The sequence below is a fragment of the Gopherus evgoodei genome, chromosome 15, assembly GCF_007399415.2.
Source record: "Gopherus evgoodei ecotype Sinaloan lineage chromosome 15, rGopEvg1_v1.p, whole genome shotgun sequence".
In the NCBI taxonomy this organism is placed as follows: Eukaryota; Metazoa; Chordata; order Testudines; family Testudinidae; genus Gopherus; species Gopherus evgoodei.
In genome coordinates, this window is record NC_044336.1 from 21213502 (window position 1) to 21240493 (window position 26992).

Sequence of the window (26992 nt, forward strand, 5' to 3'; positions counted from 1 at the left end):
CCTGATGAGTCATCCCCCGAGCCAGAAAGTGTGATGAGCCTCTGTAGGTAATTACCTACAGGTTTTGTGATAGGCTTCATGACATTCAACCAGGCTGCAGCCAATCCACAGGTAAGGATTCACCCAGGTGATCCCAGGGTAGGTAGGTAAGTTCCTAAGGGAAGCAGTGTCTCCAGTTGGCTCAACATTACATGGCCAGGAATATTCCCATTGCCTAGTAGTTCTGATAGACTACCATTGCTCCAGCTGTGCCAGTTTCCACACTAGCCAGCCCCTGCTCCAATCTCAGCTGGCTGCCTGATGATTCTGACATTCATCTCAGCTGTGCTACTACTACTGTAAAAACACTTGTGAAGACCTTGCATGCTGTTGCAGGGCCAAACAGAAGTACCCAGTATTGGTAATATTTGGGATCTAACACAAACCTATAGAATCTTCTGTGGGAAAGGTGAATGTCCACATGAAAGCACATGTCTTTCAAGTCAAGAGCTGTGAACCATGTACCCTTTACAATAGGGCCAAAAAAAACCTCCCTGGAAAACATGGAGAATATTCTGATGCAGGCCATGTGGCAGACAGAATGACTGCGTCTCAGAGTCTGTCTGCACTGACCCTTTTACCATCAGTGCAGAGCGGGGGGGAGGAAAAGAGCACAGGTGTGGACTAAATTAACAGACACCTCTTGCAAGAATTCTCTGGTCTCAGATGCAAGCAGCACATGTTTACCCACAGTCGGATACACATAAGGAATAGCCTCAAAGAACAAAAGAATTAAGAGAATTATCTGTAAAGCTCATACAACTGCAGAAGAATCTCACATGAAGGGGTAACACACACTGATGTAGCATACAGGAATACAGAGAGTTTGTAATATATGTATTGACGACTGAGGTGAACAACTTAGACATCTCATGACCAAGAACAAAAAGAGCTCTGCATAAAAACAGAACATTGACCCAGGAGGTGGAAAAAGCCACACCAAGAAAGAGGGGGAAACAAGATCTATCTGAGGGTATGTCTACATCTACAATTTTGCAGCGCTGGTTGTTACAGCTGTATTAGTACAGCTGTATAGGGCCAGCGCTGCAGAGTGGCCACACTTACAGCAACCAGCGCTGCAAGTGGTGTTAGATGTGGCCACACTGCAGCGCTGTTGGGCGGCTTCAAGGGGGGTTCGGGGAATGCGAGAGCAAACCGGGGAAGGAGACCAGCTTCGCCGCGGTTTGCTCTCGCGTTCCCCGAACCCCCCTGCAAACCGCAGGGAAGGAGACCTGCTTGCTCAGGGAACGGGAGAGCAAACCGCAGGGAAGGAGACCTGCTTGATTACCAGAGGCTTCCTCAGGTATGCTGGGATACCTGCTTATTCCACGGAGGTCAAGAAAAGCGCTGGTAAGTGTCTACACTTGATTACCAGCGCTGGATCACCAGCGCTGGATCCTCTACACCCGAGACAAAACGGGAGTACGGCCAGCGCTGCAAACAGGGAGTTGCAGCGCTGGTGGTGCCCTGCAGATGTGTACACCTCCTAAGTTGCAGCGCTGTAACCCCCTCACCAGCGCTGCAACTTTGTGATGTAGACAAGCCCTGAGAGAAGGTTTTGTGGAAGTTTAAGTGCAACAGACAAAAAACAAAAACACTATAAAATTAGCCTACAAGACCAAACAGCTACCAAACTAACCTTTGCAATAATGCTAGCAAACAAGGATATTTTGACTGAATACCATTCTACATAAAAGGGAAAGACAAAAAATATTTCCAGTGGCATAAACTCCCTATGCCACTTTTCTATCAGCGAAGGGCTTATTATGTTCTACAATGACCTTATTCCCAGATTTGGACCTTAGCGTCCAAAATATGGGGGTTAGCATGAAAACCTCCAAGCTTAGTTACCAGCTTGGACCTGGTACCTGCTGCCACCACCCAAAAAATTAGAGTGTTTTGGGGCACTCTGGTCCCCCTGAAAAACCTTCCCTGGGAACCCCAAGACCCAAATCCCTTGAGTCTCACAACAAAGGGAAATAATCCTTTTCCCCTTCCCCCCTCCAGGTGCTCCTGGAGAGATACACAGACACAAGCTCTGTGAAACTACGCAGAGTGATTCCCCCTCTCCGTTCCCAATCCTGGAACAAAAGCACTTTCCTCTTCACCCAGAGGAAATGCAAAATCAGGCTAGCAATCCAACACACAGCTCTCCCCTTGATTTCTTCCTCCCACCAATTCCCTGGTGAGTACAGACTCAATTTCCCTGAAGTAAAGAAAAACTCCAACAGGTCTTAAAAGAAAGCTTTATATAAAAAAGAAAGAAAAAATACAAATGCTCTCTCTGTATTAAGATGTTACAACACAGGGTCAATTGCTTAAAAGAATATTGAATAAACAGCCTTATTCAAAAAGAATACAAATCAAAGCCCTCCAGCACTTACATTCATGCAAATACCAAAGAAAAGAAACCATAGAACTTACTATCTGATCTCTTTGTCCTTACACTTAGAAAACAGAAGACTAGAAAATAGAACTACTTCTCCAAAGCTCAGAGGAAACAGGCAGACAGACAAAAGACCTCTTACACAAACTTCCCTCCACCCAAAGTTGAAAAAATCCGGTTTCCTGATTGGTTCTCTGGTCAGGTGTTTCAGGTGAAAGAGACATTAACCCTTAGCTATCTGTTTATGACACGCCCCCCAAATTGCAGACAGTGGGGAAGCTCACTGGCGGCAATTTCTTCTAGAACTTGAAAATAAACAGATTAATACAACACATGCACCTTTACATATACTACTAAGTATATAACTAACAGACTTTAGATTTTAAGAACACTTTTTAACTACTGGATTCTGGGAAACTTTCACGGGAGAGTGCATCAGCAACTTTGTTAGAAGCTCCTGTGATGTGTTGAATTTTAAAATCAAAATCTTGGAGAGCTAAACTCCAACGAAGAAGTTTCTTGTTGTTCCCCTTGGCAGTATGAAGCCACTTTAGTGCAGCATGGTCAGTTTGTAGTTGGAATTGCCGTCCCCAAACATATGGGCGTAGCTTTTCCAGGGCGTACACAATGGCATAGCATTCCTTTTCACTGACTGACCAGTGACTTTCCCTCTCAGACAGTTTCTTGCTGAGAAACACGACAGGATGGAAGTTGTGATCTGTTGCTTCCTGCATGAGCACTGCTCCTATACCACGCTCAGATGCATCCGTGGTTACTAGGAATGGCTTGTCAAAGTCCGGGGCCCTGAGCACAGGGTCCGACATGAGCGTTGCCTTAAGCTGGGTAAAGGCTTTTTGACACTCATCAGTCCACTTAACGGCATTTGGCTGGGTCTTTTTGGTCAGGTCGGTCAATGGGGCAGCGATTTGGCTGTAGTGTGGTACAAATCGCCTGTAGTATCCGGCCAAGCCTAAGAAGGATTGGACCTGTTTCTTTGACCTTGGGACAGGCCACTTTTGGATAGCATCCACCTTGGCCTGTAGGGGGTTTATGGTTCCTCGACCCACCTGGTGCCCCAGGTAAGTCACTCTGTTTTGGCCTATTTGACACTTTTTGGCCTTAACAGTTAGTCCTGCCTGCCTGATGCGCTCAAAGACCTTTTCCAGGTGTAGTAGGTGTTCGGGCCAGGAGTCTGAAAAAATGGCCACATCATCGAGGTAGGCAACTGCAAATTCTCCCAGTCCAGCTAGTAGACCGTCTACCAGCCTCTGGAAGGTGGCGGGTGCATTTCGAAGGCCGAAAGGAAGGACATTGAATTCATACACCCCCGCATGGGTGACGAATGCTGACCTCTCCTTGGCAGGTTCATTTAGCGGTACTTGCCAGTACCCCTTGGTTAAGTCTACTGTAGAGATGAACTGGGCACGTCCCAACTTTTCCAATAGCTCATCGGTGCGTGGCATTGGATAGTTGTCCGGACGAGTTACAGCATTTAGCTTACGGTAGTCCACGCAAAAGCGTATTTCCCCATCTGGTTTGGGTACCAGAACCACTGGAGATGCCCATGCACTGGTAGATGAGCGGATTATACCCATCTGTAGCATGTTCTGGATCTCCCGTTCTATAGCAGCTTGGGCATGAGGAGACACCCGGTAGGGTGGGGTTCTGATTGGGTGAGCATTACCTGTATCAATGGAGTGGTATGCCCGTTCAGTCCGTCCTGGGGTGGCTGAGAACAATGGGGCGAAGCTAGTGCACAGCTCCTTGATTTGTTGCCGCTGCAGACGTTCCAGGGTGGTTGAGAGGTTCACCTCTTCCACGCCACCGTCTTTTTTCCCGTCGTAGTAGACACCGTCAGGCCACTCAGCATCATCTCCCTGGACTGTAAACTGACAAACCTGTAAGTCTCTGGAATAGAAAGGCTTGAGAGAATTAACGTGGTACACTTTAGGCTTTAGTGAGGAATTGGGAAATGCTATGAGGTAGTTCACAGCTCCCAGGCGCTCTTGGACCGTGAATGGCCCTTCCCATGATGCTTCCATCTTATGGGCCTGTTGCGCCTTCAAGACCATAACCTGGTCTCCTACCTTGAAGGAACGTTCTCTGGCATGTCTGTCATACCAGGCCTTTTGCTCTTCTTGAGCATCCTTTAGGTTCTCTCTAGCAAGGGCTAAAGAGTGTCGGAGGGTGCTTTGTAGGTTGCTTACAAAGTCCAGAATGTTAGTTCCTGGAGAAGGCGTAAACCCCTCCCATTGCTGCTTCACCAACTGTAATGGCCCCTTAACCTCGTGACCATACACAAGTTCAAATGGTGAAAACCCTAAACTGGGATGTGGTACAGCCCTGTAGGCAAACAGCAACTGCTGCAACACTAGGTCCCAATTATTGGAGAATTCGTTGATGAATTTTCTTATCATGGCCCCCAAAGTTCCATTGAACCTTTCCACCAGGCCATTGGTTTGATGGTGGTACGGGGTGGCAACCAAGTGATTTACCCCATGAGTTTCCCACAGTTTTTCCATGGTCCCTGCCAGGAAATTAGACCCTGAATCTGTAAGGATGTCAGAGGGCCAACCTACCCTGGCAAAGATGTCTGTTAGGGCCAGGCACACAGTGTTAGCCCTGGTGTTGCCTAGAGCTACTGCTTCTGGCCACCGGGTAGCAAAGTCCACTAAAGTCAGTACATACTGCTTTCCTCTGGGCGTCTTTTTTGGGAAAGGGCCCAGAATATCCACAGCTACTCGCTGAAATGGGACCTCAATTATGGGGAGTGGCTGGAGAGGGGCCTTGACCTGGTCTTGAGGCTTACCCACTCTTTGGCATACCTCACAAGACCGGACATACTTGGCAACATCCTTGCCCATCCCCTCCCAGTGGAAGGACTTCCCCAACCGGTCCTTGGTTCTGTTCACCCCAGCATGGCCACTGGGATGATCATGGGCTAAGCTTAAGAGCTTCCCCCGGTACTTAGTTGGAACCACCAACTGTTTTTGCGGCTGCCATTCTTCCCGGTGTCCACCAGAAAGAATTTCCTTGTATAAAAGTCCTTGGTCTATAACAAACCGGGATCGATTTGAAGAGCTGAGAGGCGGTGGGGTGCTCCGTGCCGCCGCCCACGCTTTCTGAAGGCTGTCATCTGCTTCCTGCTCAGCCTGGAACTGTTCCCTTGAGGCTGGGGTCACCAGTTCTTCCTCAGACTGTGGACTTGGGCTTGGTCCTTCTGGAAGCGATGTAGGTGATGGGGTTGTTTCCGTTGCTGGTGAACCGCTCTCCGCTGGTGCACCTGAGGGTATTTCAGGCTCTGGCTGAGCCTTTTGGGTATGGCTGTCGTGTGCTTCTGCCAGTTCTGGCTCGCTGGCGCCCTCTGGCGTTGAGTTTGAAGATGTGGTTGCACTTGCTGGTGCTGGTTGCTGTTCCAGTTCCGGGCCTGGGACTGGAGATGCTGTGGCTGTTTCAGTGGTAGGCATGGAATCCGGGTCCACTACCTCTGTCTGGGTCTCTGGTAACACAGACGGGGCCTCTGTGGACGGCTCAGGAACAGGAATGGGTCTGGAAGCTTGCCTGGTTTGGCTACGGGTAACCATTCCCACTCTCTTGGCCCGCCTCACCTGGTTGGCCAAGTCTTCCCCCAGTAGCATGGGGATAGGATAATTGTCATAGACTGCAAAAGTCCACATTCCTGACCAGCCTTTGTACTGGACAGGCAGTTGAGCTGTAGGCAAGTCTACAGCTTGTGACATGAAGGGGTAAATTGTAACTTTGGCCTTTGGGTTGATGAATTTGGGGTCAACGAAGGATTGGTGGATAGCTGACACTTGTGCCCCCGTGTCTCTCCACGCAGTAACCTTCTTTCCGCCCACTCTCAAATTTTCCCTTCGCTCCAAGGGTATTTGAGAGGCATCTGGGCCTGGGAATCTTTGGGGTGATGGTGGTGTAATGAATTGCACTCGCATGGTGTTCTTGGGACAGTTGGCCTTGATATGTCCCAGTTCATTACACTTAAAGCATCTTCCATCTGATGGGTCACTGGGCCGAGGTGAGTTACTGGAGACTGGTGAGGTTGAAGAGTAGGGTATCTGTGGCTTTACTTGGGTGGTATGTAGGGTCTTTGGCTGTCCTCGGTTGTAGGGTTTATGGTCTGTGTGCCCCCTGTGGTAATCGTTCCCCTTGACAGTAGCTTTTTTGCTTTCTGCCAGTTCCATCCATTTGGCTCCAATCTCCCCCGCCTCAGCGATAGTTTTGGGATTTCTATCTTGTATGTACCGTGTGATGTCTTCAGGAACACCATCCAAGAACTGCTCCATTTGTATGAGGAGGTTCACTTCTTCCAAGGTTTGAATGTTGTTTCCTGTTAACCAGGCCTCATAGTTTTTTGCAATGTAGTAGGCGTGTTTGGGAAATGACACCTCTGGTTTCCACTTTTGGGTTCTGAAGCGCCGACGGGCATGATCTGGGGTTATCCCCATCCGGTATCTGGCCTTGGTTTGAAAAAGTTTATAGTCATTCATTTGCGGCTTGGGCATTTCAGCTGCCACCTCTGCTAAAGGTCCACTGAGGTGTGGCCTTAATTCTACCATGTACTGGTCTTCGGGGATGCTGTACCCAAGACAGGCTCTTTCAAAATTTTCCAAGAAGGCCTCGGTGTCATCACCTGCCTTGTAGGTGGGAAATTTCCTGTGCTGTGGAGCAATAATTGGCGCCGGGTTGTTAGGGTTGGCTGGCACATGCAGCCCAGCTTTTGCCATCTCCAGTTCATGTTTTCTCTGTTTTTCCTTCTCTTCATTCTCTTTTTGTTGTTTTTCCATTTCTTTTTGTTGTTTTTCCATTTCTTTTTGGTGCTTTTCCATTTCTTTTTGGTGCTTTTCCATTTCTCGGCGGTGGGCCACCTCATCTTCTGCTTGTTTCCTTCGGTAGGCCACCTCTTCTTCCTCTAGTTTTCTTTTGTGTGCTGCCTCTTGGGCTGCCTGTTCTCTTTGGAAGGCTGCCAGTTTGATGCTTTCTTCCTTTTCTTTTATCTCCATCTCTTTTTGTTTTATTTCCAGTTGTCGCCTGTGTTCAGCTTCTTTTAAATGGTCTTCGGCCTCCATTTTTGTCCTAGTAGACATGGTTCCTGTTTTCTTGTGTTGGGGTGCCCTCCGGTGTTTCTCTGTTGAACTGCAGGCTCTGTTGCCTCCTGAAGTCTGCCTAGCAACAGTGCTTTTTTCCCCTTTCTCTCTCTAGCTAATGTTCAATTAAGGGAAACCAGAAAAACCACTTAATTTGCATGCATATAAGTGCTGGTACTTGCCACCTAATGGGAGGGCTATTGCATGACAAAAGACCCTTAACAGTCTTCTCGCTTAATATGCAAACTACAAACTGCTAGAGAGAGCAGAAAAAAAAAATTCTCTCTGGTTCCCTTTTAAAACCAAACTGTTTCTCTCTGCTAAAAAGCCCTTAGCAAAGAAAAATATAATATTCCTACTGGCTTCTGGATTCTGTCTATATCCCGCCGCTGCACACCATGACATAACCTTATTCCCAGATTTGGACCTTAGCGTCCAAAATATGGGGGTTAGCATGAAAACCTCCAAGCTTAGTTACCAGCTTGGACCTGGTACCTGCTGCCACCACCCAAAAAATTAGAGTGTTTTGGGGCACTCTGGTCCCCCTGAAAAACCTTCCCTGGGAACCCCAAGACCCAAATCCCTTGAGTCTCACAACAAAGGGAAATAATCCTTTTCCCCTTCCCCCCTCCAGGTGCTCCTGGAGAGATACACAGACACAAGCTCTGTGAAACTACGCAGAGTGATTCCCCCTCTCCGTTCCCAATCCTGGAACAAAAGCACTTTCCTCTTCACCCAGAGGAAATGCAAAATCAGGCTAGCAATCCAACACACAGCTCTCCCCTTGATTTCTTCCTCCCACCAATTCCCTGGTGAGTACAGACTCAATTTCCCTGAAGTAAAGAAAAACTCCAACAGGTCTTAAAAGAAAGCTTTATATAAAAAAGAAAGAAAAAATACAAATGCTCTCTCTGTATTAAGATGTTACAACACAGGGTCAATTGCTTAAAAGAATATTGAATAAACAGCCTTATTCAAAAAGAATACAAATCAAAGCCCTCCAGCACTTACATTCATGCAAATACCAAAGAAAAGAAACCATAGAACTTACTATCTGATCTCTTTGTCCTTACACTTAGAAAACAGAAGACTAGAAAATAGAACTACTTCTCCAAAGCTCAGAGGAAACAGGCAGACAGACAAAAGACCTCTTACACAAACTTCCCTCCACCCAAAGTTGAAAAAATCCGGTTTCCTGATTGGTTCTCTGGTCAGGTGTTTCAGGTGAAAGAGACATTAACCCTTAGCTATCTGTTTATGACACTCCTAAGTTGCAGCGCTGTAACCCCCTCACCAGCGCTGCAACTTTGTGATGTAGACAAGCCCTGAGAGAAGGTTTTGTGGAAGTTTAAGTGCAACAGACAAAAAACAAAAACACTATAAAATTAGCCTACAAGACCAAACAGCTACCAAACTAACCTTTGCAATAATGCTAGCAAACAAGGATATTTTGACTGAATACCATTCTACATAAAAGGGAAAGACAAAAAATATTTCCAGTGGCATAAACTCCCTATGCCACTTTTCTATCAGCGAAGGGCTTATTATGTTCTACAATGACACCTCTTACAGACTGCTTCTTTTATCGTTATTCTACCTTCCAACTGGAAGGACAAGTCCCTCCAAAAATCAAAACCAAAACCCAGTACTTTAAATCAACTACTCAAACCCAACAGAGAAACAGGAGTTGGAACAAAGCTTATTGGACTATATACAGATTGATTTCAAATTTACTTTTTTCAGTTTTAAGTATGAGGCTCACAGTGGGGACAAAGATCCCATATCATAGAGCAGAAGGAAGCAAAGCACCCATGCATGCACACTCACCCCTCTTCAGGATTCTAGAGTCTTCCCTCAGTTTCTCTGCAGGAGACACTGCTAAAACCTCATGCATCTTCTTACAATACCATTGGTGAAACCTGATTTATTTACTGTCATGAACATACAGCTAAGGGTAGCATAAAATCCCTCCTTTACCTATTGTGGCAAATTGCCAGTACTGTTATGCAGGGTCTCGTGCTTCCTCTTCTTAGGGGAAGGTTCAGGGCGCCATTGCTTGCCTCTGAACCAGTATTTTAATTACCCCACTAGTGTCCTTGAGGAGGGGAGTGGAGAGGGAGGGACCTGGGCCTGCCCACTTCTCCAGGTCCCAACCCAGGGGCCCTGAGGTTTGTGGTGAACCACTTGAACTAGCAGTTCCTTCCCCAGGCTACTTCCTTCTCTTGCCCTTCAGCTTGTGAAGGGGCTTCTTGCCTTCCTTCTACACAAGCCAGGTGCCCCTTACTTAGAGTTTCCTTTGGATTTCTCAGCCCACCGCAGCACTCCTCCAAACTTTCCTTTTGTCTCTCTTCAAAACTGTTCTCTTCTCCAACTCCTTCAAACTGCTCTCTGCTCCAGCCAAACCTTCCTGCTTCAACTCCCACACTGTCTGTCTGAAGCAGGGGTTTTTATCACATGACTGACTGCTGGTGTTCTAATTGGCTTCAGGTGCTCTAGTTAATCTATAGCAAACCTTCCTCCCCTTACAGAGAATAAGGCTCCCTGCTAACACTCTCCTGCTGCCCTCTGGCCATGCTGTATCACACTATAAAAGGTTAAGAAGCAAAAATAACCTGGTTGGCACCTGACCAAAAAGGACCAATAGGGGGAGATACTTTCAAATCTGTGGGGGAAGGTTTTTGCTTTGTGTTGTGGTTCTCTCTGAGACAAAGAGAGACTGAACAAATAATCCAGCTCCTACTGAAATGATACATCTAATATTATAGATATAGTAAGTAATAGCAAGGAAATGTGTTAGATTATCTTTTGTTTTAGCTTGTGAATTTCCCCGAGGTTAAGAGGGAGGTTTATTCCTCTCTCTTTTTTTTTTTTTTTTGGGTAACTTTAAAGTTTTGCCTAGAGGGGAATCCTCAGTGTTTTGAATCTTTTTGTTACCCTGTAAAGTTAACTTCCATCCTGATTTTACAGAGGTGATTTTTTTTATAATAAACTTCTTTTAAGAACTTATCGCTTTTCAGTGTCCAAAAGACCCAGGGGTTATCTGTGCTCACTTTGTAACCAATTGGTCAGGATATTATTCTCCAGCCTCCCCAGGAAAGGAGTGTAGGGGCTTGGGGGGGATGTTTTAGGGGAGGTAGGGCTCCAAGTGGCCCTCCCTGAATGTTTAAAACATTTGGTGGTGGCAGCGATACCAAGGGCAACGAAGGAATTTATGCCTTGGGGAAGTTTTTAACCTAAGCTGGTAGAAATAAGCAGGGGTTCCACGTGGGTCCCCACATCTGTACCCCAGAGTTCAGAGTGGGAAGGGAACCCTGACATTTACAAACGGGGAGATCCTTGAGAAACTTAATATATTCCTTAACATTTCATCTCCTTGAACATGCAGCATTTTACACAGTTTGACAAATATTTGAAGCATTGGGCTATTGTTACAATAAGGAGATATACAGTTTCAGTTTTTAAAAATAAATAATTTAGTACCACATCTTGCAATGGAGAGAAATTTCATTGTTCTGGGTCACATTTTTTGGGGCTTAAGGATTTCATTTGCTATAGACTTAGATATAATTTGCCTTGGTAAGCGAATCAGCAAACTACCAATATACAATAGGTCTTTGAACTAAAAGTCTTTTTATATAGCAAACTGCAACAAAATTATGATGCAACAGTCCAAACAGCAGTCATTTGATGTGAAGCAATACACCTTCTGAAGGACTCCTCTCAGTAAATGTCTTATATGGTCTTTCTTTACCCTTCTGTAAAATACTAGCATTGGCCATTTGCTCTGGTCTAAACCATCAATTCTTTCCCTTAAAAAAAAAAGAAAAAAAAAGGGGTAAAGAACGTGAGCTCCACATAACCATGGCTAACCTTTACCTTTATATTTATTTTAAGAACAAAGACAAATGTGAAAAACAAATGATTCAAGCTGCAGTGACATTCATACCTTTGGCAGCCTGAATTCTTGACAAAAAGAGCAAAATTTTCAGATTCTGTTCGTTACCTCCAATCAAAATGTCAGAAGTCTGATGCTTGGCAATAGATCTGATTATCAAAGTTGCTTCAGGCAGGCTCCATATTGAGTTATCTTACAAATTACAGTCAAGAAGACAGGATCTTGTATTTCTATATTTTGTTGTTACTGAAATAATAAAAAGCAAAAGGATCAGTCTTCAGGGGTCTTGTGGTCCTTGACAGAAATATAGAGTTTAACTGAGGCTAAAGTGTATAATGGTGTATAATGGTGTAATAGCAGCAGAAAGAGAAATTTACCCCTCCTAATACTGCTTTGAAAAAGAACTTCTATGCTTTTAAAAGTTAAATATATATTGACATTTATTTATTAAAAGCAGATTTGGGGTTTGTCTACCTTAGGATTTTAGCACTAATGCAGAAACCTATAACACTTCACTGCTGTAGTTTATCGTGGAGTAAGGAAGCCACTTCTAGCATAGATGTGCTGCTGTATAAGAGGTATGCACCAGCATACCTACAATGCTGGCGTTATGTCAGTGCACAGTCCACAGGGCAGACAAAGCCTTGAAAGCACATTCATCTGTGTTTGACAGGAAAAATGTAGTTCCGCCTCATGGCCAGATAATATAGCTACAGTACAAGGGAGCCAGAATCTCCATTATAATGCACTGACTATCAGAGGCATATTGCAGCAACTAACTTAAATAGCTGTAATGGGATATCAGTAGGAGGATGAAGGAGGAAAATCCATGCGATGAAGGTAATGATCGAGAATACTTTACACAGGCCTCTTCTCCTTTAGGGAAGTGTATTTGCAAAATTGTTTTGACTTAAACCTCTGTTGTGGAATTTTTTCCCCTGCTCCTCCCTCAAATTCCTCTGCCCTCTCAAAAATAAACACACACCTCCCTGCCCCACAACCAGTCTACTGGAAAAAAACAGGAAGGAAAAATCCTCCTTTAATTAAGTAACAGAGCTTTAACTTCAGAACATTAATCAAAACACAAAAAAAAGTGTGTTTCCACTTTCAAAATATGCAGTCAAATAGCTTGTTTCCCTAAACAGTGTAAACGCTCAACAATTATTCACAAGCTCAGATACAGATTTTTTTTTTTAATAGGTATGTGAGAGCAGATATTTTGCAACTAGTTGAGCCTTGTGTGTAAGCTGAGGAGAGAGTACCTTGGTATTAGAGAGAGAGAGAGATTTTCATGAGCTGCTGGAATCTGAGCAAGAATGTGGATCTTCAGGACACTGTGGCTCAAAGTGGTGAATCTAGAGAGCAGATGTGAAAGCTAACAACAAAGCCATTTCCTGGGTAAAGTGTATATTAGGGATAGGCACGAATTACCAAGACAACTCATCTTCCTGTCCAAATCCATATGGATAGTTAGCTCTGAATAAGTGTATTTATAGGCACAGAGGGACAAGGTGGGTTATGTAATACCTTTTATTGGACCAACTTCTGTTGGTGAGAGAGAGAAGCTTTCAAGCTTACACAGAGCTCTTCTTCAGGTCTGGGAAATACACACACAGTGTCACAGCTAAACACAAAGTGGAACAGATTGTTTAGCATAAGTCCCGTAAAAGATATTACCGTATCCACTTTGAGTCTCTAATATCCTGGGACTGACATGGCTACACCACCACAGCATATTTATGGACATATTCATTTTAATACACCAAATCCCAGACTATTGGAGACACAAATGCTATGCATCTCCTTGAAGAACAAATGAACAGGCACCAGCTAGCACGCCCCATTAAACCTTTAGTCTTTAGCAATTTATATTTAAATAAGACTCCAGTAACAGGCGAAAAGGAGTTTTGTCCATTTCCTGCAATAGGAAACGCTTGTCCTCATCACCCAAAATCCATTGCAACAGAGCACAGTTATCAGATCCTTCTGCGAAGACATGGTAAATAACGTGTCAGCATTAGGTACCAGCCAAAATCAGTTTCAAAACCACAATTTTACAATCCATAAGTGAGATCTTCAAAAGACAATATGCCCAGGCACTTTGGTAACAAATACTTAAATGTCCTTAGGGTTCTGCTTCAAAGTTCTGGAAAATGTTTTTGAAACACACAGGTTTAAAATTTTACTGTTTTCAATTTTCATTTACTGTTTTCAATTTATAGCCAAAGATAACCAAATCTGTACTGCATACATACACTACTCTAGATACAAACTCTCAATGGGCAAATTTACAGCTTGTCTAAATAAGCATTTAGATTGCTTAAGTTTAAAAGCAGAGTAGATCAAAGCACACCAAGAAACTTTCAATGTGAGCAGCAGGGTCACACGACAGTTAGTGCACGGCACACTGGTGCAGCACAGATTTACATTCCAGCTTGCCACACACTGTGTCTATATAGACAGCTGTTAGTTGTCTTATTGAAACGGAGCTGTTTTATGACAACAAGAGTGCTTTATATATTTAGGATTTCCGTTTGGTGGGAGATTATGTTTTTTGAAACATGCTTTCTTATCCCTGCAACACTACAACATTATGTCGACCCAATTTACGCTGGCATACAGCCACTGCAGTTATTAAATCGCTTGTGTGCATGCAAACTTGGCTCCTTGTGTAAGAGGTACGCAACCTCACCAGGAGTGCTGGTCTCAATTGTATTGTCAGTGTGGGGCATTGTGGGATGGCTCCATAACAGTTGATGTAAGCAACACAGTGTCTACACTGACACTTCATCAACCTAATTACACCAATGACTCTACACCAATCGGGGAGGAGATGTTAGTAAATCAGCATAAAAAGGCACTTACATCAGCAGGATGTAAAGTGAAGACACTTCCACAGCATGACAGCTGAAGTCAACCTAACTGTGTAGTGTAGACCAGGCCTATCTCAAAGACAACAGTCAAGGGCACTATAAGTACCTAAACATCTCACAATCTTTAAAATGTATTTATCCTAAGACCCTCCCTATGGAGGTATGGAAGTACTATTACTCCCATTTTACAGATGGGGAACTGAGACACAGAAATTAAGTAGCTTGGCCAAGGTCACACAGAAAGACCAGCACAGCTAGGTATTGAACCCAGGTTTCCAGAATCCCAAGCTACTTCCCCATTCACTGGGCTGTCCTTTTTGAATTATATATCAATATGCCACAGTAGTCGTCCGAGTTCTAATATTTTACACCATGTATAAATCATACACAAGTGGCATACCAAATGCAGGAAAAGAGCAAAAGAATGCACACACGCCATTAAACCATAAATTACGGGACATCAACATTTGAAAGGTGAAAAAATGTACAATCCAAGTTCTCTCATATACCACTTTCTTACACTTCCCTTAACTGTAGACCCTAACTTCTCTCAGATGCACTAAATTCACCCCAAACTCAGAAAGGTGATAGGAGGGGGAAAAAAATTGCAACTGAAAAATAAAAAAATTGGTTTGTTAACAGATTTAATCTGCCAGATAAAGAATTAAAAAAAAAAAATCTAAGTATCATGGTCACCCTTAAAGACATCGTTTGCAAGCAGACAATGGTCACTTAAAGTTATTTTCTAATCTAAGTATAGGGGAAACTGCAGCATCTGATCCCAACATGTGGTAACTGTTTTTTCCTAAATGGCAAACATTTGCAATTATTCTGTACGTGCATGTGTATATGCCCATACACAGTGGTTGCCTTTAAAAACTTTTCAATTACGGTAGACAAAGTAAATCTTATATCATTACGTGCAATTTTTCCCTATGTTAAAGTACAGTGATGTACACAGAATAATGCAAATAAGGTACTATTATGCAAGACAAAACTTCTTAAGGCTGACGACCGTAGTTTCACAAGTTGACCAGAGGTGAGTGGTGCAACAACAGTGCACTTGAGCACTTTTAGCTTCCATAGATTAAATCTTTTAAGGGCATCCATTTGGATCATGAGTCTGGCAATACAAAGAAAAAACATGCACTTCAGGTTTGTTTTAAACATTTTATTTCTTATACAATATTTTTGACTAGCAGTAAGTGTACTCTTTAGCTAGGTCATTTACACAATCTGTATTTACAATCCCAGATTCACAATGTAGTGTTAATTACCCGGTGTTTAAGTTATTTAAATATCAGTTGCTAATATATGCAGTGTTAATTACCTGAAACAGATTAATTTTACTAACAAAACAAGTGGGTTGGAAATAATTTTGACACACAATGAATAAGCAAGATTTTATACCACGATTGACTAATCATCATACCAAACAGGGAAAGTCTCAAGTAGCTGATATTTTCCCACCTCCATATTATTAAGTATATATAATTTTATAAAAAAATCTTCCTAAATGCCACTCTCAACACAAATAGAGTAGACTTTGGCATCAGTGTTACAAGACACAGCAGGACATTCCCTATGGCGAGGATATGCTTACACTTTGGCTTCATCTATGCAAAGCTATTTAATGTTAACTCTATATTGACTGAAACCTATAACAGTATGGTCAAACCATGGTATAAGTGGGTTAAAAAAAAAAAAAAAAAAGACATGTTTCTATCTTACTCCCCCACCTGGCCATTTTAACCTGGTTTGATCCTGCCAACACCAATTCAGGTATGTTTATAACCCAGTTCTGCCACAAGAATTTAAATTGTGCTCATGCAGTTTAAACTCTTGAATGCAGTGTATGCATGGGGCCTTACACCTTCAGACTATTCTGTCCAACTAATACTATCTGTGCAAGAGAGAACACAAATCTGCAACTCCTTACTGTAGATGGCTACATTCAATTTAGCATGTCACACACCATGCATACATACCTTTAGCAGATTCTGTTTACTTCCAGCACTATTCATTTCAACCTCCAGATCAGCTGCCCTAATGAAATTCACTCTGTGAAACTGCAGTTAATTCAACCTATCAGATTAGTCATTTAATTTTTAATATAAAGACTGACCACCAGTGTAATAGGGTCAAGGGATTTTCATTCTTCGAGATGTTATTCTTAAGTGCCTGTCTATTGACTTCATTTATTATAGACATTCTAATTATTCATCCGGATTATGACAATGTCTCTTTATTACCACTGAGAGAAAAGCAGATCTAATCTGGACTCACTAATCATCATAGGTACCACAACGAGTCTGCTTCAAAAAGGTATTTGTTCACCCTTACTGAGGTCATCAGCTATATTTAAAAAAATGTAGTTATAATGCAAGTTCCACTGTTAAAAGAAAAAAATCTGAACTCCCTGGAACTTGGCAAAATTAACACATCAAAAAGTGCATGCTGATACTATAAACATTCTCAGAAACAATGAAAACTGTACTCCCATCTGGAAAAACCCTGTTTAAAATAGTTCTTTCCAATTTGCACATACTTCAACATTCCCTCTCCAAACCCATATTTTTAATGTCTTTGGTTGATTCACAAGAAGTTTCTCTGTGACCTGGGAAAAGGCGAGAACTAGAAATTTCCCTGATCTTACCTGTGACCATTTTTCTAGTCAACATCTTGACACTTACATCCCCCTTTTTAATAGACAGAGAAAGTATTTTTAAAAATACAAGTTTAAAAAGGTTTCTTAAAGACAACACAAGAACTATTCAATATTAACATCCCCAACTACTTCCCACTAGCTACACACCATCCAGCAAAGGTTTCCCCTTTAAAAAGCTGATAAATAGCTAACATTTAAGATTCTTCTCTTCCACTGAGGTGCCTGTTCTCCCCCTCTAAACTTTGATTTGTTTCTTAAATCATTTTATATATTTGCTCTCTCTCCATCTTAGTTTTCCTTTCTTCACACTCTTGCTCAGGCTTCTCCTAATTCCAATTAAGTTTTCCTCACTTACTTCTCCCATTTTCTCTGCTGTTCCTGAAGAGTCCTGCTTCTCTCTTCCTTCTCTCTTCTCTTCCAGATGCTTAAAACAAACTGCCATTTCCCAACCTCTAGGGAACCTTCTGACACCAATGTTCTTTCCCCTTTTTCTTTTAAGGGAACATCACCACAAAACAGTCTGCTTGCTAGTTTAAGCAGATAACATAAGCTCCCATATTGAGTAACGCCAGAAAGAATTAACACATTTTATACCTCCATTGATTGGGATAGTTAAAACACTCCTTTACCACCTTTCCTAGTTTACAGGTTGATATTTAAAATCACAATAGTAAAATAGTTAAGTTTATTTAATAGAAAAATGGACCTGAACCAAAATGCTTGATCCATATACCTCAGACTTTGGGTGTTTCAAAACCCAACCCCCATCTTGGCTTGGTGGCTGGCCGTTCCATCCCTCAAATGGTCAAAGACAAACAAGCCTGCACTTGGGTGCCTTCACAGGGTGGGGTAGGAGGGTCACAATTTTATCTTAAATAATCACAGCAATGTCATCACTGGTATCCAGGTGATAGTAGCAAGTTTAATCTGTAATTCTTACCCAATAAGGCTTTTCTTTTAGAGTTCTGCAACATAACCCTGGTTTGCTGTCCCTGATGATTGTGCAGCACTTAACCCTAGACAGTGCATTCTGCTCTTGTGTGAGGGGGAGGGGCATTATTGGTCTTTTAAAGGGATTCTAATGACACGTCTGCACTGCAGCTGGGAGCGTGGTTCCCGCCTGGGTAGGCAGTCAGCTAATGCGCTAAAAATAGCAGTGTTAGAGTCTGTGTTTTCCCTCCAACTCACATTTGTGTACTTTTCCTATCCTTTAAGAGGTATCAGTTTATTTCTCTGTAGAAAACTTTCTCCAAGACATTCCCCTTTATTATATCCTTACTTCCCTCCATCAGTTCCACACATCTCTCCATTGTCTACCTTGGTTCTCCCCTAGAGCTCACTGAAGTCATGGACAAAGTATCATTGCCTTCAATGGGCTTTGGATCAGACCCTTTGCAATGGGGCTGGAGCATGAGCCCTGCTCACCCTCTAAATGAAGGTGAGTTGACAGCCCTGCTGCTGCTGTCTTATTTCTACTCTCAGTTTGTGGGCTTGAATCAGAGGCTGTAGATGATTTGTTTTGAAGCTGTTTGAATGTTTATTTCTCAGTCTTCTAACAGGTCATTATATGATATTAGTCATGTGAAAGGACTAACAAATGACACACTTATTGCTCATTAATGAAGCAGCAGCTGCAGCCACTTCAGTCAACAGTTAAGAGCCAGGAACTGGTTGGCTTTACAGCATGTTGCAAGAACGGTCTGTCTCCCCATCCCACACATCATACTCTTAATAGTGAACTTTTAATTCTGAGTGGCTGCCTACACAATCTTTGCCATTGATGTCAATACACCCACTCTGGAAGGTCAATGGGCATTCTCCAGATTAACTGCCAAGAAAGGCGATGGAGTATCCATTCTGGGACACAGCAAAGAGGAGAGTGAAATGACTAAACACTGATATGTCTTTGAATGACCAGCATTAGACCTTGGACAAACTCTCATGGAAGGACTATGAAGCCAGACAAAAGTATCTGGACTGAGTCCAGCTGAACATTCAAAGGGCTGCTACAAAACACAAATGCAAATTGACGTGGATATGACACATGTTGCTTTTACACAGTGCTGCCAGGATCAATCATTAACTTTCCTTCACTTTACTGCAAATATTTCTATTGAACTTGTGCAAAGGGTAGTTCTCCCAACAAGGCATTGTGAAGCATGCTGGAAAATACGAGACACAAAGACACTCTCTGCAGGATAAAGGAAAAAGATTTTTAAACACATGAAACGCAAATCACCACCCCTATTCCTACTCCACTATCAACATTAAGGAGACACAGCAAAGGTCAATGAAGTTCTTTCCTCCTAGATCTCAATGGTTCCTCAGCCCTCATTCCTGGAGCTGGATCCCAGTTCAATCACTACTCCCAGGCTTTACCTGGCTGGAACTCGGTTTTCAAGCTCTGGCTTTCAAACTCCATTCATGTTAGGTTCTTCCTCCTGTCTTAGCAGGACAGTCCCAGTGCTCTTAGCTAGGGCAACTACCCTGATCTTAGGGTCTTTCCTGTAGGAACCTCTCTGCAATCACCGCCACAGCTTTTGGAACTTCCCCCTAGCTTCCTGCTGCCCTTTATAGGGGAAATCAGCTGTCCTCAGTCAGGCCCAAGCAAGGTTAACACAGCACAGGTGGCTCCTTTGGTAATCAGGTTTGGCTGGCTCCTAGCCAAAGATCCTTAAGGAGCAAGCTACCTTATACTAACATTTAACATGTAGATTTTATTCTCAGGAGAATTAGCCCTCTTAAAAATTTCCCCTCTTTAAAACTAATAGTTAGAGGATAAACCTTATCATTTGTAAATGAAAAGCTATCATTGCCTATTGTAGTATAAAATATAAGAGTATGTGGTTAAATAAACTCAGAGGACAACCATTTGGATAAGGCACTGTGTATATCACTGAACAAGTGGGAGGGATCCCTTGCAAGCAGAAGAGCTAGGGAAGTTTTACTTTTATAATGAAAGGAGTGGAAGTGTGTTGCGTTTTGCTTTAATCCTTCCCACTCCACCCCAAGCCAGTCCCCCCTCAACACTGACAGACAATTTCATATTTCAGTCTTGGCATGAGCCAGGAGGGATCTACTGCTACTAACAGTTTGGCACTCTTCAACAAGCTTCCTACAGCTCCAGTAAAAGGTCTACTTATGAGAGGCAGAGGAACAGCCACACTGAGGCAACTGATTCAACAAAAACAGAACATTTCAACTCGGGGGGCAGGGGGGAAAGAGGCAGGGAAATGGAAGGAGCATCCCCAAATGAGACCCCAGAGATTAAATCTTTATATTCAATGTCCTTCCTTCCAAAAGTGGTGCCCCATAAATACAGACCTCCTAAGCTGATCCCCGGAATCATAACACTGTATATTACAGCAGACCCTCTTATTCACAACATTACTAGAAGACCTCATACAAGATACTAGATTTTGTGTATATTTCTGGTAGTTTGCCCTGCCACATCCAGACACAGCATCTTAAAAGAGTTCTCACTTGCCAGATGGATTGAGATCTGAAAATTTCAGTTTCTGCACCGAGAAAACAGACTGACTTAGAAAATAAGAAGGGAGACATGGAGCATATGCAGTTGATTCCTAAATGGATTATTCACCTATTCTAGTCTTGACTGTAAATTGATCATTACGCATGCATACTGCACACAGCATTGATTGTCTGCATGTACTTATTTCACACTCTAATAAAAACATCAAATGATTTAAAAAGGTTAAAGCCACACAGAATTGCAGAAAGGGAATGATGCAAGGCCAGAACCTTTTCAGGAAGTTTATTATAAACTCAACTCTGAAAAAATGGCTTTCAAAAGGAAACTCTCAGAAAATGAACATTAGAGGGAAAGGTAGGATCCGCTGGCATCCACACACAGAGTTATTTAGGGATGGAGAAGGGGTGTAGATCAGAAAGGAAAACAATAATATATTTCTTAATTATATGCTAGTGTTGTGACTAAGGACAGGGAAGGCAAGGTGTTCTTTCACTATCAAGAATCTGCCTGATCTGAATGGTATCAGTTTCACACTACTAGTCACCAAAGCCAAAATTCTCACCTCCAACACTTTGGGCTCCTGCATACCACTGGGAGACCCCCATGCGTTCTGAGAGCAGGATTTGGCTCTTAGAGTGTAATTTGTACACTACAGTGAAAGGTCAGCAATCAGATCTTCACAGATACCAGCAATTCAGGTGTCCTATTAAAACATCCATGCCTTAAAAGAGGAACAAATAAACTGGATGCTTTGTACAACTAAGAAAATCTCTCTCTTTGAATTGCATTTGACAGGGTAATGTGAAATGGACAGAATGCTAAAGATATAGACTATACTAACATTATACTATGTTAAAAAAAAAAGTAGAAGCAGGACACAGGATTGCAAACAGCAGTTCGGAGAAATAAATGGCCACTGAAGAGATTCTCCCCCCCCCCCCCCCCCACACACACACACTAATTTTCTTTAGTTTTTCTCTGCAGTTCAGCGATCATTGTGAAATACATGCAGCATTATCTAGAAATGGTGGATTGGTCACAAAGCGATATCTCTATCAAGATAGTAGGGAGTGGAAGTGGATCAATCAGTAACGCTTGAAATAATTATGTCTTACTTGATTTCATATGCAAGAGAAAATGGAACACTTTCCTATCAACTAAGATATTTAACAAAATGTCAAGCCTGCTCGAAAGTTTGACTGATGCATATCGGGTTGCTTTTCAAACTCATAAGAAAAAAAAAACACCACCACAGTACTTTGATGCACTGTCAGTCCAGCAATAAGGATGTTTTAACAAAATAGGATTCACAGAGTGGAACCAGTTCATCTGGTTACAAATGGCTTCAGCTTAGCATTCTTTTGGCTCCACACCAGCTTGCAAGGGACGCTGCTAACCAAGTACAGGTCCTACATTAATAAGCAAACCCAAAATTATATGTTCAGCCCTTGCTTACTCTAGTTATCCTTAATTTATTAAGGAGACAGAACTTCTGGTCATTAATTGCGGCACAGGAGACAGTATGGTCATCCAAGCACAGTGGTTTGAACCAGGGGTACATCGCCTTATCTAGATATTTGCCTCATTTTACAACAGGCTACATAAAATGCACTAGCGAAGTCAGTACAAACTAAAATTTCATACAGTGAGTTGTTTATATAGCTCTATATACTATACACTGAAATGTAAGGACAATATTTATATTCCAATTGATTTTATAATTATATGGTAAAAATGAGAAAGGGAGAAATTCTTCAGTACTAGTGCGCTGTGACACTTTTTTTATTTCTATGTCTGATTTTGTAAGCAAGTAGTTTAAGTGAAGTGAAACTTGAGAGTACGGAGGACAAATCATACTCCTGAAAGGGGTATGGTAGTCTGGAAAGGCTGGAACTAGCAGCACAGTTACAGTAACCTATTTACTGCACCACAAGTTGAGTAGGAAAGACAGAGGTGAGCAGCAGGGCCATAGCAAGATCACTGAAGGCTGGGAAAGACTTGGTGGACTGGAGATAAAGCCATGAAGGCCTGAAGCACTAGCTTAGATGCCAAGAAACTATGGGCCAGTAGCCAAGTATCTTTCCCAGACCTGAAGAAGTGCTCTGTGTGGCTTGAAAGTTTGTCTCTCTTACCAACAGAAGGTGGTCCAATAAGAAATGCCACTTCGTCTCTCTAAGCCGAAGATGAGAAAGTTTGGGAACATGGGCCTGGTCTACACTACACGTTTAAACCGATTTTAGCAGCGTTAAACCGATTTAACGCTGTACCCATCCACACTACGAGGCCCTTTATATCGATAAAGGGCTCTTTAAATCAGTTTCTGTACTTCTCCTCGACGAGAGTAGCGCTAAAATCGGTATTACCATATCGGATTAGGGTTAGTGTGGCCGCAAATCGACGGTATTGGCCTCTGGGCGGTATCCCACAGTGCACCACTGTGACCGCTCTGGACAGCAATCTCAGCTCAGATGCAGTGACCAGGTAAACAGGAAAAGCCCCGGGAAATTTTGATTTTCATTTCCTGTTTGCCCAGCGTGGAGCTCTGATCAGCACGGGTAGCAATGCAGTCCCAAATCCAAAAAGAGCTCCAGCATGAGCCATACGGGAGATACTGAATCTGATTGCTGTATGGGGAGACAAATCTGTTCTATCAAAGCTCTGTTACAGAAGACAAAATGCCAAAGCGTTTGAAAAAAAAATCTACAGGCTACACAGTGCTGCGTGACAAGCGTAACGGGAAGCCAGAGACTCAAATGGACACTCATGGAGGGAGGATGGGGGTACTGAGGACTCCAGCTATCCCACAGTCCCCAGCAGTCTCCGAAAAGTATTTGCATTCTTGGCTGAGCTCCCAATGCCTGTAGGTTCAAAACACATTGTCCGGCGTGGTTCAGGGAATAGCTCGTCATTACACACACACACACACACACACACACACACACACACCCATGAAAGAAAAGGGAAAGAAATCGTTTCTTGACTTCTTTCAATGTCACCCTATGTCTACTGAATGCTGCTGGTAGACGCGATGCTGCAGCAGTGAAGAGCAGTATCTGCTCCTCTCCCCTTCCTGGTGGCAGACGGTACAATTTGACTGATATCCGTCATCACCATCAGCCCGTGAGTGCTCCTGGCTTGTCTCAGGTGAGGTCGGCCGGGGGCACATGGGTAAAAATAGGAATGACTCCCAGAACTTCAAATCAGCCCCCTCCCTTTCATGTGAAAAGAAAAGATTCTGTACTGCCTGGACTATCATAGCAGTGGGATGCTGGGCTCCTCTCCCCCACACTGCTTAATGTCCTGCCTGGACTATCATAGCACCAGGAGGCTGCCTCCCCCTCATTTTATGTCACTAAAAACTCAGTGTTTCTTATTCCTGCATTCTTTATTACTTCGTGACACAAATTGGGGGGACACTGCCATGGTAGCCCAGGAAGGTTGGAGGAGGAGGGAAGCAACGGGTAGGGTTATTGCAGGGGCACCCTCTGTGAATGGCATGTACCTCATCATTTCTGCGGGATCTGACACGGAGCAGCTGTACTCTCTGATACACTGCTTCTCTAGTACATTTGCCCCATATTCTAGGCAGGACTGACTATTTTTAGAAACCATAAAGGAGGGATTGACTTGGGGAGTCATTCCCAGTTTTGCTTTTGCGCCCCCGGCCGATCTCAGCCGGGGCACCCAGGATAGCAGCAGACAGCACAGAAGGACAGATAACTGTCATCTCATTGCCAAATTACACTAGCAGCAGACGGTACAGAACAACTGGTAACCATCCCTGCTATCATGCAAAAGCAAATGAATGCTGCTGTGTAGCGCTGGAGTATCGCCTCCATCCACGGCATCCAGTACACATACGGTGACTGTAAAAAAAAAAAAAAAGCTGAACGGGCTCCATGGTTGCCATGCTATGGCATCTGCCAGGGCAATCCAGGGAAAAAAGGAGCGAAATGATTGTCTGCCGTTGCTTTCCCGGAGGAAGGAATGACGGACGACATTTACCCAGAACCACCCGCGACAATGATTTTTGGCCCATCAGCCACTGGGCTCTCAACCCAGAATTCTAAGGGGCGGGGGAGACCGCGGGAACTATGGGATAGCTATGGAATAGCTACCCACAGTGCAACGCTCTGGAAATAGACGCTAGCCTCGGACCATGGACGCACACCGCCGAATTAATGTGCTTAGTGTGGCCGCATGCACTCGACTTTATACAATCTGTTTTATAAAACCAGTTTATGTAAAATCAGAATAATCCCGTAGTGTAGACGTACCCATGAAAAGAAGGCTGTGGGGATCGTGAGAAGAATCAGCTTTTATACAATTCACTCATCAGTGCTAGTTGCAGCTCTCTCTCCCCCAGAAACTAGAAAGCAAGCTAAACCTCTCCATTAGTGACCATTTGCAGCACATAAGTAAGTAAATGGGAACATTTTCTTTTTGCTATCTTCTAAAAAAAGACATTTAAGGTGTCTATTTCATGTTTAACTTTATGCATGAAAGAAAGTCACATCTGCACAAACTAGCAACTTATTAAAGGAGGCTGATTAAAACAGCTTCTACAGTATTTTATGGGTTAACAGGCAATTTGAAAGAGCAGGTCAAAACTGGTGTTGGCAGCACTTATCTTGCCTGCCTTAAGAAACTTCAACACAGCCAAATTTACTGCAATGGTTACAAAGGGGAATTTAACTGTGCAATTCAGTATTTTCCATAACCTTTTCACCTGAGTGAAAAGGAGTAGTAGTGGAACTCAGTTCAGACATATTGAAACAGGCCAACCATTCCTGATTGTGTTATCATTGCTTAATGCAACATCCTATTTGGAGGCAACAGGAGTGATTCTTACTAATAGTGTGCAACAAACGAGTCTGTAGAAATGGTTCAAACCTTCTGCAGCAAGTGTCCTATAAGAAAAACAAAGTATTTGGCATTGCTATGAACTACAACAAACAGGAGCAGATGAGCTTTTAATTTAAAAGTAGTTTTCAATTAAATATGCATATTTCCTTAACAAGTGAGGGGAAAATATAAAACAAACATTCTAAATAAAAGGCTTTTCAATTTTTTCCTTACAAGCTGTCAGCTGCACTTTAAGTGTAGGCCCTGCCAGCTGCCCATGAAGACACTAATTTGATTATTCTAAATGCTATGATTGGATTTTATTAAAATTACCCCTCACAGCCCTTTTGAAGAGAAAAGAAGAAGTTTTTCCACCTGTTAAATCTTAGCTTTCTCAAATGATTCCTTTTGCCTTATATGTGCCATCGTTCCTTAAACATGCATCCCTTATCGTGGCATGCAGACATCTGGTGAAGGATGGGTGAAAGAGGAGGAATAGATTTGTTGAGACCACTACACTTCACAGTAAGGGCCTGTTTTCACTGGACTTTCAATGGGATGGAGATGAACCAGCTACACAAGTCCCTGTGGTATCACAGACTGGCTCCTGGCATGTTTTGAAGCACTACTCCTGAGTCATGCTAGAGGCATGGGAAATATTTAAAAGCAAGGTTATTTCCAAACAGGATTTTACATCAGCTTGATTCTAGAAGACCTGGTCATGCATCCTATACTGTTGTTAAGCAATAATGGGCCAACTACAAAGAGAAAATTGTTTCCAGGTGTTCTTATTTGAAAGTGAGAAGCATTAGCTGTTCAAACACAACTGCACCTCATGGCCAATGCAGCACGATTTTTCTAATCCATCAGTCTTCATTCAAGACTAGCAGCTTTTCCAAAATACAACAGCCACTGAATTTTGTTTTCCTGTTCTGCCAGTTAATTTATAATATTTTGCCTGTTTAGCATGTTAGAAAGGGGTCAGGCAGATAGGATTGTTAAGGTTTGTAAGATACGTTAAAATGAGGACAAACTGAGCCTTGTAGTTCATTAGGCATGTTTTGGGATGTTGATATAACCACTATTTTATTCTTCATTATAAATCACTTGAGTACTTTGACAGTAATATCACTGCATGATACTTCATCTTGACTTTTGTCCTTCATAAAACGAATACTATTAAAACATGGCCCTTTATTCCCCTGTCCATTTACGCTGATTTTCCTTACATATCACTGTGCTAAATATTGTCTGGATTCAGTACATTTCTTCATGGTACATAGAAATGAAAACTTCTCATTTTGTACTGCAGATAAACACACACCAGTAAAATATAAGCAAATTTTGTTGCATGCTACCTCTGTCAAACCATCAGGGATGCGATCTATGCCACAGCATTCAAGTCTGACCTCTCTCTACATGGGGCAGATTCTTTTAACTGGTTAAAACCAGTTAAACTAAAGTGGTCTGAACTGTAGCCCAGTTTGAGGTGCCTTAAGGTAGTATGACCTGTTCTTACTAAACCAGTTGAAAGGGCAAATTGTGGCCTCATCCATACAGACACCATGGTCACCAGCAAGGATTGAACCTAGGACCTTCTGCACAAAAACACAAGCCCATATCACTTTAGCTGAAGGAGTACTTCTTATGCAACAGGTCACTGGGGCCAGCCACTAAAGAAAGCATGG

At 42.8% G+C, this 26992-nt stretch overlaps 1 protein-coding gene across 9 annotated transcripts in view; it reads right to left on the reverse strand.

Moving 5' to 3' along the window:
- TEX2 (testis expressed 2) overlaps positions 1–26992 on the reverse strand; it is a 128132-nt gene that overhangs the window by 73265 nt on the left and 27875 nt on the right. Inside the window, exon 1 of one of the 9 annotated variants that reach the window (XM_030534914.1) lies at positions 11534–11671. The exons of the other annotated variants lie outside the window; for them this stretch is intronic. The gene's annotated coding sequence lies outside the window, so the exon portion shown is untranslated. Of the gene's footprint in view, positions 1–11533; positions 11672–26992 lie in introns of those variants that run through there. 9 annotated transcript variants of the gene reach the window in all.